Source organism: Dendrobates tinctorius, unplaced genomic scaffold (genome assembly GCF_039654945.1).
Source record: "Dendrobates tinctorius isolate UK_male_01 unplaced genomic scaffold, ASM3965494v1 ptg000009l, whole genome shotgun sequence".
Lineage (NCBI taxonomy): Eukaryota > Metazoa > Chordata > Amphibia > Anura > Dendrobatidae > Dendrobates > Dendrobates tinctorius.
This window is the reverse complement of record NW_027361677.1, coordinates 12,768,664-12,789,163: the sequence shown is the minus strand read 5'-3', so window position 1 is coordinate 12,789,163 and position 20,500 is coordinate 12,768,664.

Below are 20,500 nucleotides of genomic sequence, written 5' to 3'. Positions count from 1 at the left end.
GTCCAGTTACAGCAGTACTCAATAAAAATATTAATCTTACTACTAGGCAGGAAAAGTTTTTAAAAGAGGGGTAATGTAATGGTTCATCTTGATTCTTTCACTTTTTCCTATTTAAAGTTTTGCCCTTTAATACGAAGGAATCCAGGAAGTAAATGGTACATTTCTGCTTTCAGAATCAAGACATTCCAAAGGGCTTAAAGGAAATCTGTCACCTTGTTGTTGCTACCCAATATGAGAGCAGCATAAGGTAGGGGCAGAGACCCTGATTCCAGGGAGATTACTTGATTGCTGAATGCTGAGAACTGTATAGCCCTGTTCAGACTAATGATTGGCAGCTTTCTGCCCATGTGCTTTGTACACCAATCAGTGGTGGAGGTGGCGGTATACAGAAGTCACTAATATGCTTGACCACATAGTAACATCGAACTAGCTGTCTAATGATAATTTCCTGTTAATAAAACAGTGATTTTATCAAAACTATAACAAACAGACCAGAATGTGTCACATCAATGGAATCAGGGTCTCTGTCTCTATGTTTTTCTGCTCTCAGATTATGTGGCAAAGACCTAGTGACAAAATCACTTTAAATTCAAGGTCTTAGACTGATAAGACTAGGCATTAGAGTTGAGCGACTTTTGGTTTTTTAGGGTCGAGTTTCGTTTCGTGAAACCCGACTTTTCCAAAAGTCGGGTCGAGCAAGATCGGCCGATTATAGGGAAAAGTCGGGGTCGTCCCGAAACACGAAACCCAATGTAAGTCAATGGGGAATAAAAGTCGGCAGTGAGAGGAGGACAGGAAACACACCTACAGTGCCCATTTGAATGCCAAAAGCATCAATTCTTCTTACTTAAGCTTGTCAACCTTAATTAACTTCATAATACAAGTTACGCACTGAAAAATGGGGGTTATTTGGCTAAAGTTGTGGGGGGGGAGGGCTGGCTTCAGGTTTTCATGTGCCCTGGGCGAAAGAGCGCCCCTTTAACACATACCACAACTCATCATGCTCCGATACGGCAGAGAAATAGCGGTATAGTACAATGAAAAATACTTCACTTTTTACATCTCATGACGAGGCCCATCTATTTCTCCATACAGAATCATTGGTCCCATATAATGTTTGAAACAGTATATGATGAGCTCCACATAATGCTACAGTATATGTTGGTCCCCATGGATGAAGCTCGACTGTCTTATGGGCCCAAATAATGCTCCAAACATAATGGGCCCCATTTCTAATGCTCTAGTGTATAATGGGCCCTGTAAATGCTGCTCCAGTGTCTGATGTCCACCTTTGGAATGTTCCAGTGTATGGTGGGCCCCATCTATCATTCTCCAGAGTATAATGCTCCCCAAAAATTGCTGTCCCAACATTGAAAACAATCAAATAAGTCTCCTCGCTAGGGAATCCCTGTACTAGTCTGGACTCCTCGTCGTCCCCATCTTCCATCTCACTGCACAGTATTTCAACCTTGCAAGTGCTGTGATCCTGAGCAAGCAGGGGGGACCCACTCGTTGGCGACGGCACTGGCACAGGGCCCCTGATAGTACGGTGGTGTGTCTGATGGCGGGTGGGCCGAACCTGCACTTTCATCTGCAGCTTCCTCTTTGTCACCGTGTAAGATGGAACTGTATATGGGAAGGGTAACCTGAGTTTCATCAGGGTCAGATTCAGGCCGTGTAGAGTGCGAGGGGAATGTAGTGGTCTGGGTCAATGTACCAGCAGATTCATCTATCAGCGGCTGTGCATCAGTGCACTCCATGTCAGATTCATCTTGGCCTGGGTAATTCACCATTTCACTTGATAATCCAGGCATGGTATGTGAAAACAGCTCCATGGAGTAATCAGTAGTATGGCCTGCGTCATCCTTCAATCTTGGTTGGGGTGAAGGACACAAGGAAAGGTGTCGTTCATGAACATGAGCCTCCAATGACGACTCAGTGCTTTTACTTTTTACAACTTCAGAAGAGGAGGCGATAGAGCTGGAGGCTGAGTCAGCAATGTAAGACAAAACTTTTTCCTGATGCTCTGGCTTTAAAAGCGGTTTGCCAACTCCTAGAAAACTAAGCGTTCGAAGCCTTATGGAGCCAGACGATGACGCAGGCTCAACACCTCCTGCATTCGGTCCTATTTTGCTCTTGCCACTACCATCAGATCCACCACCAACACCATCATTACCAGCTGCCAACCCCCGCCCAATTCCACGGCCTCTTCCACCAGCCTTCCTCATTTATTGTAGAAATGTAGACAAAATCCCACAATCTATATAGTAATATAAAACAAGGTACAAGGTGTCTATAGGACAGGGGAGATTTTGAATTTCTGCACACACTTGTGGACACTGGACACTTATGGATTGTGTGAGGCCCACTGAATATCACAGCGCTATGTCACAGGCTCGATGGCACAGGTGTGAAAAAAGTGACTACAGGATAAGGGAGATTTTGAATTTTTGCACACACTATTGGACACTGGACACTTTTGGATTGTGTGAGGCCCACTGAATATCACAGCGCTATGTCACAGGCTCGATGGCACAGGTGTGAAAAAAGTGACTACAGGATCACAGAGATTTTGAATTTCTGCACACACTTGTGGACACTGGACACTTATGGATTGTGTGAGGCCCACTGAATATCACAGCGCTATGTCACAGGCTCGATGGCACAGGTGTGAAAAAAGTGACTACAGGATCACAGAGATTTTGAATTTCTGCACACACTTGTGGACACTGGACACTTATGGATTGTGTGAGGCCCACTGAATATCACAGCGCTATGTCACAGGCTCGATGGCACAGGTGTGAAAAAAGTGACTACAGGATAAGGGAGATTTTGAATTTCTGCACACACTAGTGGACACTGGACACTTTTGGATTGTGTGAGGCCCACTGAATATCAGAGCGCTATGTCACAGGCAGAAATTGGCTAGTGTATCACAAACTACAATGTGTATGTAGAATTGGGCAGAATAGGAATCTCCCTAGAGTGTAGGTCTGTAAGAACGGAACAAGTCCTCCACTTATCCTTCCACAGTGACACACAGATAGCTTCACTGTGGCCGTGATAACAGCCGTTACACGGTACTGAGAGGAGCGTGCACGTACACGGCTGTCCAGTGTACGTAAAATTGTCAAGCTCCGTGTTTTTTAAGTATACGGACTGACACACGCTGTCTCTCTATAGTTTTGAATGTGATCAAACAGCAAATATATTTAACTGTTTGAAAGCTAGACAAAACTAGTAGGTGCAGGTCTGTAAGAACGAAACATGTCCTCGACTTATTCTCACAGAGTGACACACAGATAGCTTCACTGTGGCCGTGATAACAGCCGTTACACGGACTGAGAGGAGCGTGCACGTACACGGCTGTCCGGTGTACGTAAAATTGTCAAGCTCCGTGTTTTTCAAGTATACGGACTGACACACGCTGTCTCTCTATAGTTTTGAATGTGATCAAACAGCAAATATATTTAACTGTTTGAAAGCTAGACAAAACTAGTAGGTGCAGGTCTGTAAGAACGGAACATGTCCTCGACTTATTCTCACAGAGTGACACACAGATAGCTTCACTGTGGCTGTGATAACAGCCGTTACACGGTACTGTGTGAGAAGCGTACACCGCTGTATGGTGTGAAAAAATGCACGCTCAGTACCTCCTCAGGACAAAAAAAAAAATTGGGATTGCTTTTAAAAAAGCAGTTTGCAGAGCAGTGGGTAAACAGCAATGCAGCTGTCAGGAAGCCTTAGAAGGCAGCCTAACAACCAACACCGCTGATCCACCACAATATAGCCTCCCCTTGCACTGCACACACAGTGACTGGTGTGTTGTACAGGCAAAATCGCTAGCAGCAGAAGCAGTTTTTTTTTCTTCTTCCCTGCCTAACGCTCTCCCTACAGAATCAGCAGCAGCAACCTCTCCCTATGCTAAGATCGGCAGAAGTAAGATGGCGGTCGGCGTGCACGCCCTTTTATAACCCCTGTGACGCCCACCAAAGCAAGCCAATCACTTGCATGCCCTTCTGAAAGATGGTGGTGACCCCTGCCTATGTCATCACGTTGCCCACAGTGTCCGTGGATCCTGATTGGCTGAAAAAGAGCGCAAAACAAACTTTTGAAACGCAACTTTGGCGCGTAAGTCGCCGACCTCGTGGCCGACCTCATCCTAGGGTCGGGTTTCGTTTCATGAAACTCGACTTTGCCAAAAGTCGGCGACTTTTGAAATTTTTTGACCCGTTTCGCTCAACTCTACTAGGCATTAACAAAACAAATGTTTCAAGAGTATACAAGTTTAAGTTAGACAAAGAAGTGGGGGGTCAAATGAAACTGCAGGATGGAAAGAATATTCCCATCAATCTGCCCCCTCTCTTTGTTGATGGAGAGCAAGGGGATAGAAGGACTTCTCCAGATATTTTATTGTCTTTTTTATAGCTGATCGGAATTTCTTTTCATTTATTGGACATATTTTATTATTTTTATGCACAAGTCATGGATTGAAGCTTTGCTTTCTTCAGACTAGTCCACTAAATTCTGTTTTGCTCCATGTCAGGCTTTCCAGACGGTTCGGCATGATCCTATGTGATCATCTGCCTGGGTGTATATAAGACTCACCAAGGTACATGACTGTGCCTTGATATTAAAACTTTAGTGTCCCTGGGTCCTGTCTACCTGCGGCCTTCAGTATCGCTTCAACCTGTCTTTGTCTTCCAAAACATCTTCAGGCAGCCTGTAGCTTCCAGTCCCTCAGTCACTAGGGATGAGCGAGTACTGACGTATTCGGACTCGCTATACTCCTACCGAGTATACCTTAATACTCGGGTATTCAGTACGAATAGCGAGTCCAATGATAGTCAATGGAAAATGCGAGTAATTGTCTGATGAACCCTACAAAGCGGTGTGGGGGCTGAGGAAAAGGCTAAAAAATGTCTTCATTCTCTGTAGTCAACCGTGTGCGTGGATCAGTGATGATTGCCCCAGTGGCACTGAAAACACGCTCTGACATCACACTAGCAGCAGGGCAGGCCAGCACCTCCAAGGCATAGAAGGAGAGATTGGGCCAACTGTGCAGCTTGGATACCCAGTAATTAAACGGTACAGAAGTATCAGGAAGGACGCAGGTATGGTCACTTAGATAGTCGTTGACCATCTTGTTCAACTTCTCCCTCCTTGACATTGCTACTGTTCCAGCTAGTCCTTGGTGATGAGCCGGTTTATTCAAGATGGCCCAGTTTGTGGACATTTTACCACCACCTCTTTTAGACCTGCTTGGCGTATCTCTCCCCATTAATGCATGCTGTTGCACAGAGCAGGTATCTATGCTAGCAGTGGTGTCTGAGGGTGCTGTTGCCATCAAATGATTGACAAGGACCATCTTGAAGGATTCCATTGTGAAACCCCTTGGTGACTGCAACAGTAGCGAAGGAAATTTGTCCTTGTACCGTGGGTCTAGAAAGGTGGCCAACCAGTATAGGTTGCTATTGAAAATGTGGATTATGCGAAGGTCTTGGCACAAACAGTCAGAAGTGTGCCATGTGTGCAAAGCTGCAAAGAGGCAAATGTTCTGTGACCCCTGAAGGAGGAACAATACCCATTCTCTCCTCACACTGACTCTTCTCCTCCACCTCCTCCTCACCAGCCCACCCATGCTGGATAGACATGAAGCTGGGGTTGGGATTTCCCTCTGTAGCATGTGTTCCCTCGATAACACTGAAAAATAAGTCCTCTCCCTCATCATTTTCATCATCATCTTCATCCTCCAATGTTACCTGATGATATTGGCTGGGCTGGGTAGGATCACCCATTGTGAAATCTTGCTCCATACCCAGCTGCTGGGCACGCAAAGATTCCATTTTTTTATTCTGCAGCAATTTTTTCAGCAGACATAGCATAGGGATGGTTAGGCTGATAATAGCCTGATCACCGCTCACAAGCTTGGTGCAGTACTCAAAGTTATCAAGCACCTCACAAATATCAGCGATCCACACCCATTCGTTAGTTGTTATGTGTCTTGGCTGAGTCTCAGTGTGACGGGCATGTTTAAGCTGGTATTCAGCAAGTGCCCTCTGCTGCTCACTTACCCTTGCCAACATATGATATGTTGAGTGCCACCGTGTTGGCAGGTTGCAAATGAGTCTGTGGTTTGGCAAATTAAATTGCTTTTGAAGCGCTGCAAGACCGGCAACAGCGGTTGAGGAGTGGCAGAAATGGGCGCAAATACGGCGCACCTTCTCAAGTAGGTACGGCAAGTCAAGGGATGTTTTTAGAAATTTCTGCACCACTAAGTTCAGCACTTGAGCAATACATGGCACGTGTACCAGCTTCCCGAGCTTTAAAGCTGCCACCAGGTTACACCCATTGTCGCAGGCAACCAGACCAGGTTTGAGTTGCAGTGGGGAGAGCCACTGATTGGTCTGTTGTTTTATTCCTTGTCACAGCTCTGCTGCAGTGTGTGGTGTTTCACCTAAGCAGATCAGGTACAGCTGAGCGTTTTGCCGCTTTGCCGATGCGCTGCCGCACAGCTCCCAACTTGGGAGTGATGTGGAGGGTAATTCAGCATAGGATGACGAGGCGGAGGAGGAGGAGGAAGAGGGGAGACTGGATGTTTATGATGAGGCGGAAATCCTGATTGAGGTTGGGCCCGCTATTCGTGGTGTGGGTAGGATATGTGTTGATGGTCCAGTTTGAGACTTTGTCCCACCCTCCACCAGGTTGAGTCAGTGTGCTGTGACAGAGATGTATCGTCCCTGGCCACAAGTACTTGTCCACGTGTCTGTTGTAAGATGGACCTTCCCTGTTACGGCGTTGGTGAGAGCATGCTTTAGATTGTTTAAGACGTGCTGGTGTAAGGCAGGGATGGCACACCGGGAAAAATAGTGCCGGCTAGGAACCGAGTATCGTGGGACAGCCACAGCCAAAAGATCACGGAAAGACTGTGTCCCCATAAGCCTAAATGGCAACATCTCCATGGCTAGCAACTTGGCAATGTGCGCGTTCAGTATTTGTGCTTGTGGGTGCGTGGCTTGGTATTTACGACAAGTGGATGAGCTTGTTGTGGCCTGTGTCTGTGCAACTGCAGCTTGTGAGCAAAGAGGTATGATGATCACCTGCTTCCTGCCCAGCACATTGGAAAGGACGTATTATAGGTGACATGGCAGTGGCTTGACCCGCAGTCGCAGACATGATTTGGTGTTAGGGACGGCGGAATGCACTAAATATAAATAATAGGAAGTGAGTTCGCCGCCCGGGGTCCACCGTGCAGTAGGTGTAACAACCACTGCTGAGTAATGGCAGACTCGCTATATGACCGTATACTGCGCTCGGGTTAAACGTCACCCGAGGTGCGCAGAGCGGACTCTGTTAAACACACAGAGGTGCTTTAGTATAAGTAATGCATAAGCGCCGAGCCTGTTAGCTTCACAGGTCTCAGCTGGCTTGCACACACGGTATACGGTCACAGGACACGGCCCAAGGCAAAGGTCGGTGCCCGTCTTGACCTACCATGTGTGCGGCGTCGCTACCGCGGACGCCAGGTAAGTGCTGCTAACTGCAGCACGGCGGTAACTACTGCCGCTGTACGACAGTGCCGTAAGGCATAACACTATCAGACGCTAGTGTAGCGGTGCGGTATACACCATGGCGTATGGCTTGCCACTGACTGGCGCTGACTACTAAATTAATTCCCTAACCACATGCGTAATATCAGAGGGAAGAGGGTTCAAATGAGTCAGTCACCAGTATCATACATTCGTCACCATTCACACACAGCACGTATTGTCTGTACTAGTGCATGGCCGAGTGGCCATGCGGACCTTTTATAGCCATGCGCTTCCGGGACCTTCCAGACCTCTGAGATGGGCCAATCAGATCAGGACAAGGACCTGAGCACGTGACCCCCAATCTCCACTTTGAGATCGTCTCATGGGCATGCCCAGTAGTGCGGCGAGAGGACTTAGCCTCTGGAGTGGTTTCCTGCAAAGCAGATTGTGCTACCATTGCTGGTCTAGAAGTGGCAGCGACATCCAGACACAGAGAGCTTGTCTGAGTAGGGCGCCTGGATCGCTGAGATTGCTGTGCAGGTCCCTGAGCGGTCGGAAAGTCATGGGAAACCGCTGGATGTATGTTTCTTGATTCCTGCTGTGCAGCTGCAGTAATCTGACGCCTAACATTACCCCCCCTCCTAGGGCCCCCCTCTGAGCCTCGCTGCGCTCAAAGGACGCGATCAGGAGCGGAGCGTAGATGTTCTCCACTGGCTCCCAGGTCCGGGCCTCTGGACCATGACCCTTCCAGTCCACCAAATAAAACTTTTTGCCATGCACAATCCTGCATCCCACAATGGCATTAACCTCAAACTCGTCCGAAGACAAGTCCGTTGACCCGGCAGATGACTCAGAGAACCGGGCCATGTGAACAGGTTTGAGAAGGGACACATGGAAAATGTCAGAAATGGCTAAATGTGGAGGAAGAGCCAGGCGGTAGACCACCGAGCTGATTCACTCGAGAACCTTAAAAGGTCCAATGTATCGCGGCGCAAACTTGGAGGACTCGGCCCGCAGCTTGATGTTTCGAGCAGAGAGCCACACCATGTCGCCGGGGGAGAAGGTTGGAGCGGGTCGCCGATGTGTGTCGGCGGATGCCCTCATTTCTTTAGAGGCACGAATAGCATTCTGAGTGCGATCCCAAATGTCACGAGCCTCCACTGCCCAGTCTGCCACCCTGGAGTCAGCGGAGGACACTGGCATCGGGACAGGAATGTGCGGAAGCTGGCCACAATTTAGAAGGAACGGCGTCTGACCAGTGGAATCAGCCCCTGCATTATTCAGGGCAAATTCAGCCCATGGTAGCAAGGATGCCCAGTCATCCTGCCTGGCAGAGACGAAATGCCGCAGGTATGTGACCAAGGTTTGGTTGGCTTGTCTCGGGGTGTTAAGCGGAGGACAGGTTTAACTCAATGCTGAGTAGGCTGCAGAGCTCTCTCCAAAACCGGGATGCGAACTGGGGACCTCGATCACTGACAATTTTGTCCGGCATGCCATGCAGATGGAATACATGTTTTATGAACAGTGTGGCAAGACCACGAGCGGAAGGCAACCGTGCGAGTGGCACCAGATGCACCATTTTAGAAAAATGGTCGGTGACCACCCAGATGACCGTACTGCCACCAGACTTGGCCAGGCCAACCACAAAATCCATGCCAAACATCTCCCAAGGTCTATCCGCCACCAGCAAAGGGTACAATAACCCAGCCGGCCTCTGTCTAGAGGACCTGTTCCGTGCACACGAGACGCATGCTTGTATGTATTCCTTAGTGTCTCGAGCCATGTGCGGCCACCAATACGACCTTGCCAGGAGTTCTGTGGTCCGCTTATTGCCAAAGTGACCACCCACCCTGGACGCGTGTGCCCAGGCGAGAACCTCCAGCCATAGCCGAGGATGCACAAAGCTCTTGCCTGGTGGCACTGACTCGAGAGCAACTGGAGCCATGGTCATAAAGCTCTCCGGAGGGAGAATTAACCGTTGCTCAGCCTCCCCTTCCTCCGCTGAGACCATTGTGCGCGAGAGAGCATCCGCACAGACGTTCTTCTCTCCAGAGAGATAGTGCAAGGTGAAGCGGAAGCGGGAGAAGAAGAGCGACCACCTAGCTTGACGAGAGTTCAAGCGCTGGGCCGTTTGTAAATAGACCAGATTTTTATGGTCCGTATACACCTGGAAGGGAAACCGGGCTCCCTCCAGGAGATGTCTCCACTCGGAAAAGGCCAACTTCATTGCTAGCAGCTCCCTGTCCCCGATGGAGTATTTCTTCTCCGCCGGTGAGAAGGTCTTAGAGAAGAAGAAGCAGGGATGCTTCCAACCTTGAGCATCCTTTTGGAAAAGGACTGCTCCTGCACCGACGGAAGAGGCATCCACCTCCAGGATAAACGGTTTATCCACATCGGGACGGTGTAAGATGGGGGCGCCAGCAGAATGGGATTTTAAAGATGAGAAGGCCTTGGAGACCTGTTCAGACCAAGCGTTAGGATTAGCTCCTTTCTTTGTGAGAGCAACCAAAGGAGCTACCAGTGTGGAGAAGTGAAGTATGAACTGGCGGTAATAGTTGACAAACCCTAGGAAGCGCTGCACCGCTTTGAGTGAGTGAGGTTCCTGCCAGTCCATTACCACTTGCAGTTTGGCCGGATCCATAGCCAACCCCTGGGCCAAGATGATGTAGCCCAGGAACGGCAAGGACTCCTGCTCAAACTGGCACTTCTCCAGCTTGGTGAAAAGAGTTCACCCGCAGATGATCGAAGACCCTGCCGACGTCTCTCCGGTGGGAGGTCAAATCTGGAGAGAAGATGAGGATGTCATCCAGATAGACCACCACCGAGGTGGAGAGCATATCGCGGAAGACGTCATTGATGAAATCCTGGAAGACAGCAGGCGCATTACAAAGGCCGAAGGGCATGACCAGATATTCGTAGTGGCCATCCCTGGTATTAAAGGCTGTCTTCCACTCGTCTCCTTCGCGAATGCGAATCAGGTTGTACGCCATCCGTAGATCTAATTTCGTAAAGATCCAGGCCCCTTGCAACCTGTCAAATAGCTCAGAGATCAACGGGAGAGGGTATTTGTTTTTAACTGTTATGGCATTGAGACCTCTGTAGTCAATGCAGGGATGTAACTCTCCGCTCTTCTTCTGCACAAAGAAGAACCCTGCACCAGCCGGCGACACCGACTTTCTGATAAAACCTCTGGCCAGGTTCTCCCGGATATATTGAGACATAGCCTCTGTCTCAGGGAGTGACAGCGGATAAACACAGCCTCTAGGAGGTTCCGTGCCAGGCAGAAGATTTATCAGGCAATCATAAGGACGGTGCGGTGGGAGCATCTCAGCAGATTTTTTGGAGAAGACGTCCGCGTACTGGTGGTAAGGTTTAGGAAGCGCGGAGAGTTCCGCGGGCACTTCAGTGGAAGCTACCTGAACACTGCCCTTCAGGCACCTTCCCTCACAGTCCTTGCTCCAACCCAGTATATTCCCCGAAGCCCAGTCAATATGAGGGGAGTGACAATGGAGCCAGGGAACTCCTAGAAGCACCTGGTCGATGCCATCTGGCAAAATGAACAAGGACAGAATCTCACGATGAGAGGGTGAGATTGAGAGCCCGAGTGGGGCTGTCTGGTGGGTCACCTGAGATGGTAAAGGTGCACCATTAACCACCCTGATAGTCAGAGGTTGGGGCAGTAAAACCAGTGGAATAGCGTGTTTCTGGGCAAAGGTCGAGGACATAAAGCTCCCCTCAGCCCCGGAATCCACGGTAACCTCTACCTCCCAGGTGGAGGCCCCATTATCTAATGTCCCTTGGAATACCGGTTTGGGAGAAAAGGGTTTCATATTTGTCTGACCACCACCTACGACCACTGGACGTGATTGTTTTTCCGACCGCAGAGGACACGTGCTAGCCGAGTGACCAAACTGCCGGCACTGGTAACAACGTGCGGAGCCTCGCACCAGACGTGGCTTGGAGCCGGCGCAAGACACCTCCATAGGTTCGGAGGATGTAAGCTCCTGAGCGGGAGATCTTAGCGGCTCGGTGAAGGTGGGAGCCAAATTAACTCTTCGTCTGGATTGCGCACGTTCCAGCCCGTGCTCCGTAAATCGGAGATCAATGCGGGTGGAGATGGCAATCACTTCCTCCAGACTTGTGGGGACCTCTCTGGTTGCTAGAGCATCTTTGACATGCTCTGCTAACCCTCTTCAAAACACAGGGATGAGTGCTTTATTGGGCTACTCTAGTTTGGAAGCCAATGTCCGGAATCGGATGGCATAATGGCTGACCGAGAGAGACCCCTGTGTTAGGGCCAATAATTGGAGAGAGGTGTCGTGCATGACCCGTGGTCCCAAAAATACCTGCTTCAGAACCGCGAGGAACTGAGCAGCCCCCTGAACCAAGGGATCATCACGCTCCCACAATGGCGTAGCCCACTCTAATGCCCTGCCAGATAAAAGAGAAACAATAAACCCCACCTTAGCCCGCTCTGTAGCGAACCGTGCAGCCAGTAACTCAAGCTGGATAGAGCACTGACTCACGAATCCCCTACAGGTGGCGCTGTCACCCGAAAACTTGTCGGGGAGCAGGAGGCAAGATATTGTCGGCACAGGCGTGAGTGTGGGCACACGTGAGACAGCCTCTGCGACTGCCTGAGCAGCGGCTGCCGTAGCATTCACAGCTGAGGTGGAGCTCTCGATAGCCGTCAACCTGCTCTCCAGCTGCCGAATGTACCGCTGCAGCTGCTGCAGGTCCGCCATTACTAGCCAGACCCTGGCACTAGTATAATGTTAGGGACGGCAGAACATACTAAATATAAATAATAGGAAGTGCGTTCGCCGCCCGGGGTCCACCGTGCAGTAGGTGTAACAACCGCTGCTGAGTAATGGCAGACTCGCTATATGGCAGTATACTGCGCTCGGGTTAAACGTCACCCGAGGTGCGCAGAGCGGACTCTGTTAAACCCACAGAGGCGCTTTAGTATAAGTAAAGCATAAACGCCGAGCCTGTTAGCTTCACAGGTCTCAGCTGGCTTGCACACATGGTATATGGTCACAGGACACGGCCCAAGGCAGAGGTCGGTGCCCGTCTTGACCTACCGTGCGTGCGGCGTCGCTACCATGGACGGCAGGTAAGGGCTGCTAACTGCAGCATGGCGGTAACTACTGCCGCTGTACGACTGCCATGAGGCATAACACTATTGGGCGCTAGTGTAGCGGTGCGGTAAACACCGTGGCGTATGGCTTGCCACTGACTGGCGCTGACTACTAAACTAATTCCCTAACCACATGCGTAATATCAGAGGGAAGGGGTTTCAAATGAGTCAGTCACCAGAATCATACATCCGTCACCATTCACACATAGCATGTATTGTCTACACTAGCGCATGGCTGAGTGGCCATGCGGGCCTTTTATAGCCATGCGCTTCCGGGACCTTCCAGACCTCTGAGATGGGCCAATCAGATCAGGAAAAGGACCTGAGAACGTGACCCCCGATCTCCACTGGGAGATCGTCTCGTGGGCATGCCCAGTAGCACGGCAAGAGGACTTAGCATCTGGAGTGGTTTCCTGCAAAGCAGGTTGCGCTACCGTTGCTGGTCCAGAGGTGGCAGCAACATCCAGACCCAGAGAGCAGGTCTGAGTAGGGCACCTGGATCGCTGAGATTGCTGTGCAGGTCCCTGAGCGGTCGGAAAGGAATGGGAGACCGCTGTATGTATGGCTCTGGATTCCTGCTGTGCAGCTACAGTAATCTGACGCCTAACATTTGGTATCCTGTTGTTCAGCCCATCTACTAGGGTGCTTGACTGCCATGTGTTTCTGCATACTGGTGGTGCTTTGGTTGCCTTTGCCCTGGCCTCTGCTCAGCTTCCTATGGCAGATGCTACAGATGACAACATTTGGTTCAGAAGGACTATTGGAAAAAAATTTCCAGACAGCGGCTGAACGAACCCTTGCCTCGACTTGGGGCACAGAGGGATTGCTCTTGGCAACAGTTGACACACTTCGCACTCTGCTCAAACCAGTAGCCGTTGGTGCTACGCATCCACCTTCATCCTCTATGCTGCTTTGCTGGCTATGCGTGCCAACGGTCCAGGTCGGATCGGTGATCTCATCATCGACCACCTCGTCGTCCACGTCATCCTCCTTCCTTATTGATATTGGCGACTGGCCAGATGGCAACTGTGTGTCATCACCATCAGCCTCCACCTCTTCACCCGGTATATCACATGGATGGAAGTGGCTTTCTTCTGGCTGTGGGGTTTCAAATATTTGGCCATTATCAACAGACAATACCCCCTCAGGTTCCTCTTCAATGTCGCACGGTGAGAGGCCAGAGGCAATGCAAGGAAATGGATCAAACAGATCCTCGGAGTGACCAAGGTTGGGGTCAAATGTTTCCTTTGACTCCTGACTGGGTGATGAACTAGGAACAGGTTGAGAATATGATGACCCAGCGTTATCTTTATGGACAGTAGACTGTTTTGTCATGGACGATTGGGTGCTGCTAGAACATTTTGATGAGGCCTTATCAGCCATCCAAGACAGTATCTGCTCTTGTTCTTCTGGCTTCCAGACCCGTTTATGTTCCAGACCGGGAAATTTTGCCAGGAACCTAGATGCATCAACCTTCTTCGGTCTCCCTTACTCTGTGCCTTGTTGGGCACCATTGACCCCAAGTCCATGTTCCGGTCCCTTCACAACAGCCTTTTTATGAATTTTGAATTTTTCTGCCATAGTTGCAGATGTTCAGATGCAGATATTGGGGAACAAGGAGCAGTTAGTGCTTTGTGGAAGGTAACACTACAGCCTAGTACTGCTTTGTGTTTTACCAACAGCACCGCAGCAGCAGGAAAAATTGCCCTGAGGATTAAGGTGAGATTACGCACCCCAGTCACCACACAAGACAGCGGTGCTGGCTGCGTGTCAGTTGTGCAGTACCGTGCGAACGTCCTATTCCCTGTGAACACAGCACCGCAACAGCACAAAAATTTGCCCTGTGGTTTAAGACAAGAATACGCACCCCAGTCACCACACAAGACAGTGGTGCTGCCTGCGTTTCAGTTGTGCAGTACCGTGTGTGCATCCTTTTTGCTGTGAACACAGCAGCACTGCAGCAGCACAAAAAAACTGCCCTGCAGGGGTAAATGAGACCCCAAAAATAGCTGGGAAAATGGTCACTACTCAGTCCCTGACCTTATGCTTTCAGCTCTGAAATGTGCTTTTGAATTTTACCGAGAATTTCTGGATGATTTACACAAACAAAACATAACTCTCCCTAGCAGCTGCTCACACTCTCCCTACAATAGCTGTGTTCTGCATGCAATGTGCAGAAAATGGCGGCGGCAGGGCTTAGATAGAGCCAGGCTATGATGACTCATAGGCTATGATGCTGGGCGGCCAGCCAGTTATAGTAATGCCGCCCACAACCAAGAAGGCTGCGGCATTACTGTGATTGGCAACTGCTGGGCGGGAGATCCGAGTAATGCGAGGCGAGTAGTGAAATACTCGCTATGTTTCGAGTACCGCGAGTACCGCATTACTCGCCGAGTACCGAATACCCATGAATATGCTCGCTCATCCCTATCAGTCACTTATCTGCTTGTGGCCTTCAGTATCTCTCCAACCTTTGTGCGCTCTCTAAGGGTATGTTTCCACGTCGCGTAGTACATCAGGATTTGCTGCAGATTGAACACGGCGTACAGCCGCGGCATTTAATCCGCAGCGTCCAGATGTTACAGCATAGTGGAGGGGATTTTATGAAGTCATCAGGTCTAATACATCCAAATTCATTATTCCCAGTACTTTATCAAGGTGTGACACCTTTCCAAACATGATTTTACAATCAGCCATAGGAGACGCTGAGTCAATATATAATATAACATCAAGCACCCATTAGTAGTATTGCAAAAAAAATGTAGTATTCCCTTTAGCCGCCCTTTATACCTATATTCCCTGTCTCTCTGCTATCTCACTAACTTGACTTTTAAAACTGATTGGATTGTAAACTCTTCCTGAAAGCAGTCAATAAGGAGACCGCTGTTGTAAGACTGTCTTTCTATGTAGTTAATTTCACAGTTATTTGCACTGGAAAATTAAATTTTTTACTTATCAACATGCCAGGTTAAGACCACATGAAACCTTATTCGGTCGTACAGCGCACTAGATTTTATTTGAATAGGTAAGCAAAAAAAATAAGCCGTGTTAATTTAATATTATCTAATTTCTTGTAAAACATCTTTGCTTGCCACAGAGGTTCACGGTAATCTACCAAATGTTGTCTTGAAAGAAACTAGAAAATGATTTTGAGGAAGTAAAATACTAAAAAACTCAAATTTCAATCAATTGAAATGTTACGTTTTTCTTAAAAAGCATATCCCCCTCAACAATTAAAAAAAGACCCTTTCTTTAACAAAATGTTGTACAAATAAGTCATTATCTAACTTCCCTCTTGAGATGAGCAGCTTTGAAAAAAATAAAGTCACACTGTCGGGAGTCCTTTTACTTATAGGTGCCAACTTTTCAAGAGTTCTAATAATATAAGTTATGCAGGAATACAAGGTTGGGGTATAGCATGTGAATATATTTAACCAAAAGCAGAAAGAGTAATGCCGAATTTGTCAAAGGTTTTATTTCATAAACCCAATTTTCTATTGCTGTTCGAGATTTCTGGGCAAATGAGGAGGACCAGGCACATTCACGCTTTATATGGACAGCCCAAAGATTGCTTAGTGTTCTTTTTTCTTTGTGGTGGCAGATTAGGGGATTTGAACACTTGATGTTGGGTCTCCATATATATTACAAATAAAGTTGCACCATAGTGGTTTCCTTTGTTCTAATGTTGGAAATGTATTAAAGGTCAGCATTGTAAATGTAAAATGTTGGGGTCATTAGAGTGCAAGAGTTGTGCCCATGCCATAGCCTACGTAACTGTAGTTGACATTAAAGAAGCCCTCCTCCTTCTCCTCCTCCTTATCCTTCTCCTCCCATGAAAGTTTTCATCCTCTTAATATACTGCAGCCATCATATTATACAGCACTGTGTACTCACAATTGCTCTATTTGCCCTTCTACCCAGATAATTCTTCTCTGTTCCATTAAGTCTATGACATCACGTGATTAATGATTGGCTAGCTGAATCCTTCTAAGCTCTATGTAGAAACAGGAAGTCCCTTTTCCCTGCATGACTCATCAGTCACTGCAAAAGTGCCTGGTAGGGACAAGGGGCAGCTGGGTCAGGAGGTGAAGAGGGGAATGATAAATGCAAGGAAAAGAGAATTTCTGTTTTAACATAGAGCAGAAAAAAAGAGAATTATAGAGGAAAAATGAAAAATGAGCAATCATAAGTACACAATGCTGTATAATATGATGACTGCGATATATTATAATAATAAAGACTTTGATAACAGCCACAATTATGCATAATCCATAGGAGTGAAAATTGACCCTTTTGTACACTGTCTGAGTCAACACTATCTATCTATTATCTACCCATTATATATTTATCTATTATCTATCAATTGATCTATTTTACTATTATCTATCTATCTCTTAACTATTACCTATCTATTATCTACCTATCTATCGCCCCGTCGAAGTGCTAGTAAGCCCGAAACGGCTGTTGTCAGACATTGCTCACTCCTCCCTCCAGCCTTCCGGCCATGAAGTTTTAATGTGGATTGCTAAATAAAGCGGACTTTTTCACCTGGATCGGTGAGTGCTATGCTATTCTTTTCTCTCATTGGATTCATACATTGTGTTTTCTGCACCAGCACCCGAGATCTCGGGGTTCAGCCTCCATGAGCAGTATGGACATGATAGTCTAACATCGGCAGTAGTATTGGCAGTGCCGACCGGCTTTTTCTTTACACGTCTATCTATTATCTATCTATCATCTATCTATCATCTATCTATCATCTATGTATATATTATCTATCTATCTATCAATTATCTATTGTCTATCTATCTATCTATCTATCTATCTATATATATATATATCTATCTATTATCTATCTATTATCAATATATCATCTATCCATTATCTAACTATCTATCTATCATCTATCTATCTATCTATCTATTATCTATCTATCTATCTATCTATCTACCTATCTATCTATCTATCTTTCTATTATCCATCTATTAATCTATCTATCTATCATCTAGCTATCTATCTACCTATCTATCTTTGTTTCTATTATCTATCTATTATCTATCTATCAATTATCTATCTATCTACCTATTATCTATCTACCTATCTATCTATCTAACTATCTATATTTCTATTATCTTTCTATCTATCTATCTATCTATCTATTATCTATAATCTATCTATTATCTATTATCTATCTATTATCTATCTATCTTTCTATTATCTATCGATCTATGTATTTTCTATCTATCTATCTATCTATCATCTATCTATCTAGCAATTATCTATCTATCTATTATCTATCTATCTATCTATCAATCAATTATCTATTATCTATCTAGCTTTCTATCTAACCCTTTTTCATTGAACTCTAAAAACAATGCGACATATATCTAGACCGTTCCAGACTTTCTGGCCTTATCAGTTATAGCCATTTGGGAAGGTTTGGATTTGTGATATCACTACAAAGGAACCATACTGTGAACTTCAGCTTACAGTAAAAGGAAACCCTGAGATTTGTCATAAATACCACAGGAATTCAGAGCCTGGACCTTGTTTGTTCGTCTGGCCGCTCAGATCATTGACATTTCCATTGTTTTTGCATTATAAACACAAATTCATTGTGTGTTTTATAAGTGAACGCTCGGTGGTCAAATAACTCTGAGCAAACTTCGTGTAATGCCAGAACACTTCCATAATTCTGCAGCTTTCGCCATTATGTAACGGGACTCTGAGCGGTGTTACATTTTTTACACTACGGTACATTATTATGCATTCAATTTAGAGGGAAATGCCGGATTGCCCATGGGATAATTTTTAAAGCTTTCTTATTTAACAAGAAATTGCAAGTAACATGCACTGTACATTGCTTCACGTCTCTCAAATATGCAAAAATGTAAGAAAAAATGACTCTAAAGAAAAGATAAAATACTAATGGAAATTACATTGTGTTCAAAAACTTGACAACCAAGACAAATAAATCCCATTAAAATGTAAACTGCATTAATAATGGAGGATAACAGAGCAAGAGAATGACCCTGGGGGCGAAGACCAAGCTTTTCAGGGTGAAATGCTCCTCTGTATGTGGACTATAAATCCAGATTCAAGTATTGTGCTTTTCTGCTTTCCATAATATGTGCATATATTATTTTTTCTAGTGTGAAATATATTTCTATGTGTCGTTGCATTTAGCCTAACTGTTTCAATTATTGCTTCTATTCTACTTGCCAGCACCACCAATGGCCGGCTAACTCCATAGCTCTATCATAAAGGTACTGTTAAGTCCAGATCCCTGTGCAGGGGTTAAAGGATGAAGGCCAGGGCAATGCCTCCTCCAATTGGTCTATGTGAACAGTCTAGAAATAAAGATGTTCTTGTGAGCTCTGTGATTGGCTACAGCAGTCACATGCTCACAGTGATGCCATCATAGCTGAAGGCATTGATTGACTGCAGCGGTCATGTGCACAAGATCAGAAAGTCATCACTCCAGGAGATCTCACAAAAACTATTGGGAGAGACAATGCTGAAGTGATAGGGATATTGGCAGACAGGCTTGGATTGACCCACAAGGAGAAGTGGAGGATCCATTGGTGGGCCTATGTGCAGTGATGAGCTCTCTGCACTACCTACATGAGAAGTAGTTGGCACAATACATGTTTGAGTATGTAAAGACAACGTGTCACAACTCAGCTGTCGGGTGACCCTGGAACAGAGGCTCCTTCCATGTCCCTAAAAAAAGACAGCATAGAGTGGAGCATATAACCACAAATCTCACGAATAAAGTGGTAAATCAGCAATTGAGAAAATCATAAAACATAACTTTTAATGTAGTGAATAAAAGCTACCACGAGATATAGTGAAAATAAAGCACACTAAATCTAATTGTCACAGACCATATCAGAGCGTGCCAGTGTAAGTCTCAGAAACAGAGCACACACCGTATATACATGTGACTATTCCAAGTCCAAAATTTGAGAGGACCGGACAAAATACAATTGGTCCACGATACTGGAATATGAGACCAAAATATAGCAATGAGCAGTTTCCTTGTCAAAGGTAATACATAGAAACAATTTTCTGTGAAGAAAAGAAAAAACCTTCTGCCCTCTTTAGGTTATCAAAGAAATTGCCTGTTCATGCATATCAAAGAGACGTCATATACAAAATCCACAAACATGGTTATAAAGCATGAAATGATCTCACCGCTTTCATATGGAAGACGTCCTCAGTCAGATGTCCCATCAAAGTCATGTTAGGTCAGGAAAAGAAGAGTATTAGCCCTAATCAAGCCCTGTCAGAGCTACACAAAATCCTGACCCCCATGACTCCCGCCCTAACAAGGGCAGTCCACATCTGACCCTCACAATAGAGGCCCTATTATGTCCCTGTGCACCCGACGCGTTTCGTCAATAAATGACTCTTCAAGGGACCTACTAGCACCTAATAGGCATATTGAACAGAATAACGACTGTATGGGCTGCCTCCTAAGATGACAATGGAGTGAGGCAAGCTGACAAAACGGGCCCTAAAATAAACTGCCAATCACAAAATATATCACCCACCTGTGACTTATTGAAACGCACGCCGTCCGCCATTAGCTGCCGTGAAACGCAGCACCTGACTCGTGATACAGGAAGGGGCAAATCCATCAGCCCCTTCATTCATATTGGCGGCTGATGTACAAACCAGCGAACGAGTCGCGGCAAAAGCTGCGATACTTCCTTTCGCTAAGGAATGCAAAAACAATATGGCCGCCGAACTTCTGGTCATGCGCACCATACAAAATAGTGTGCCATCATTAATGTCCGACTATATGGCGGTGCAGCTAAAATAA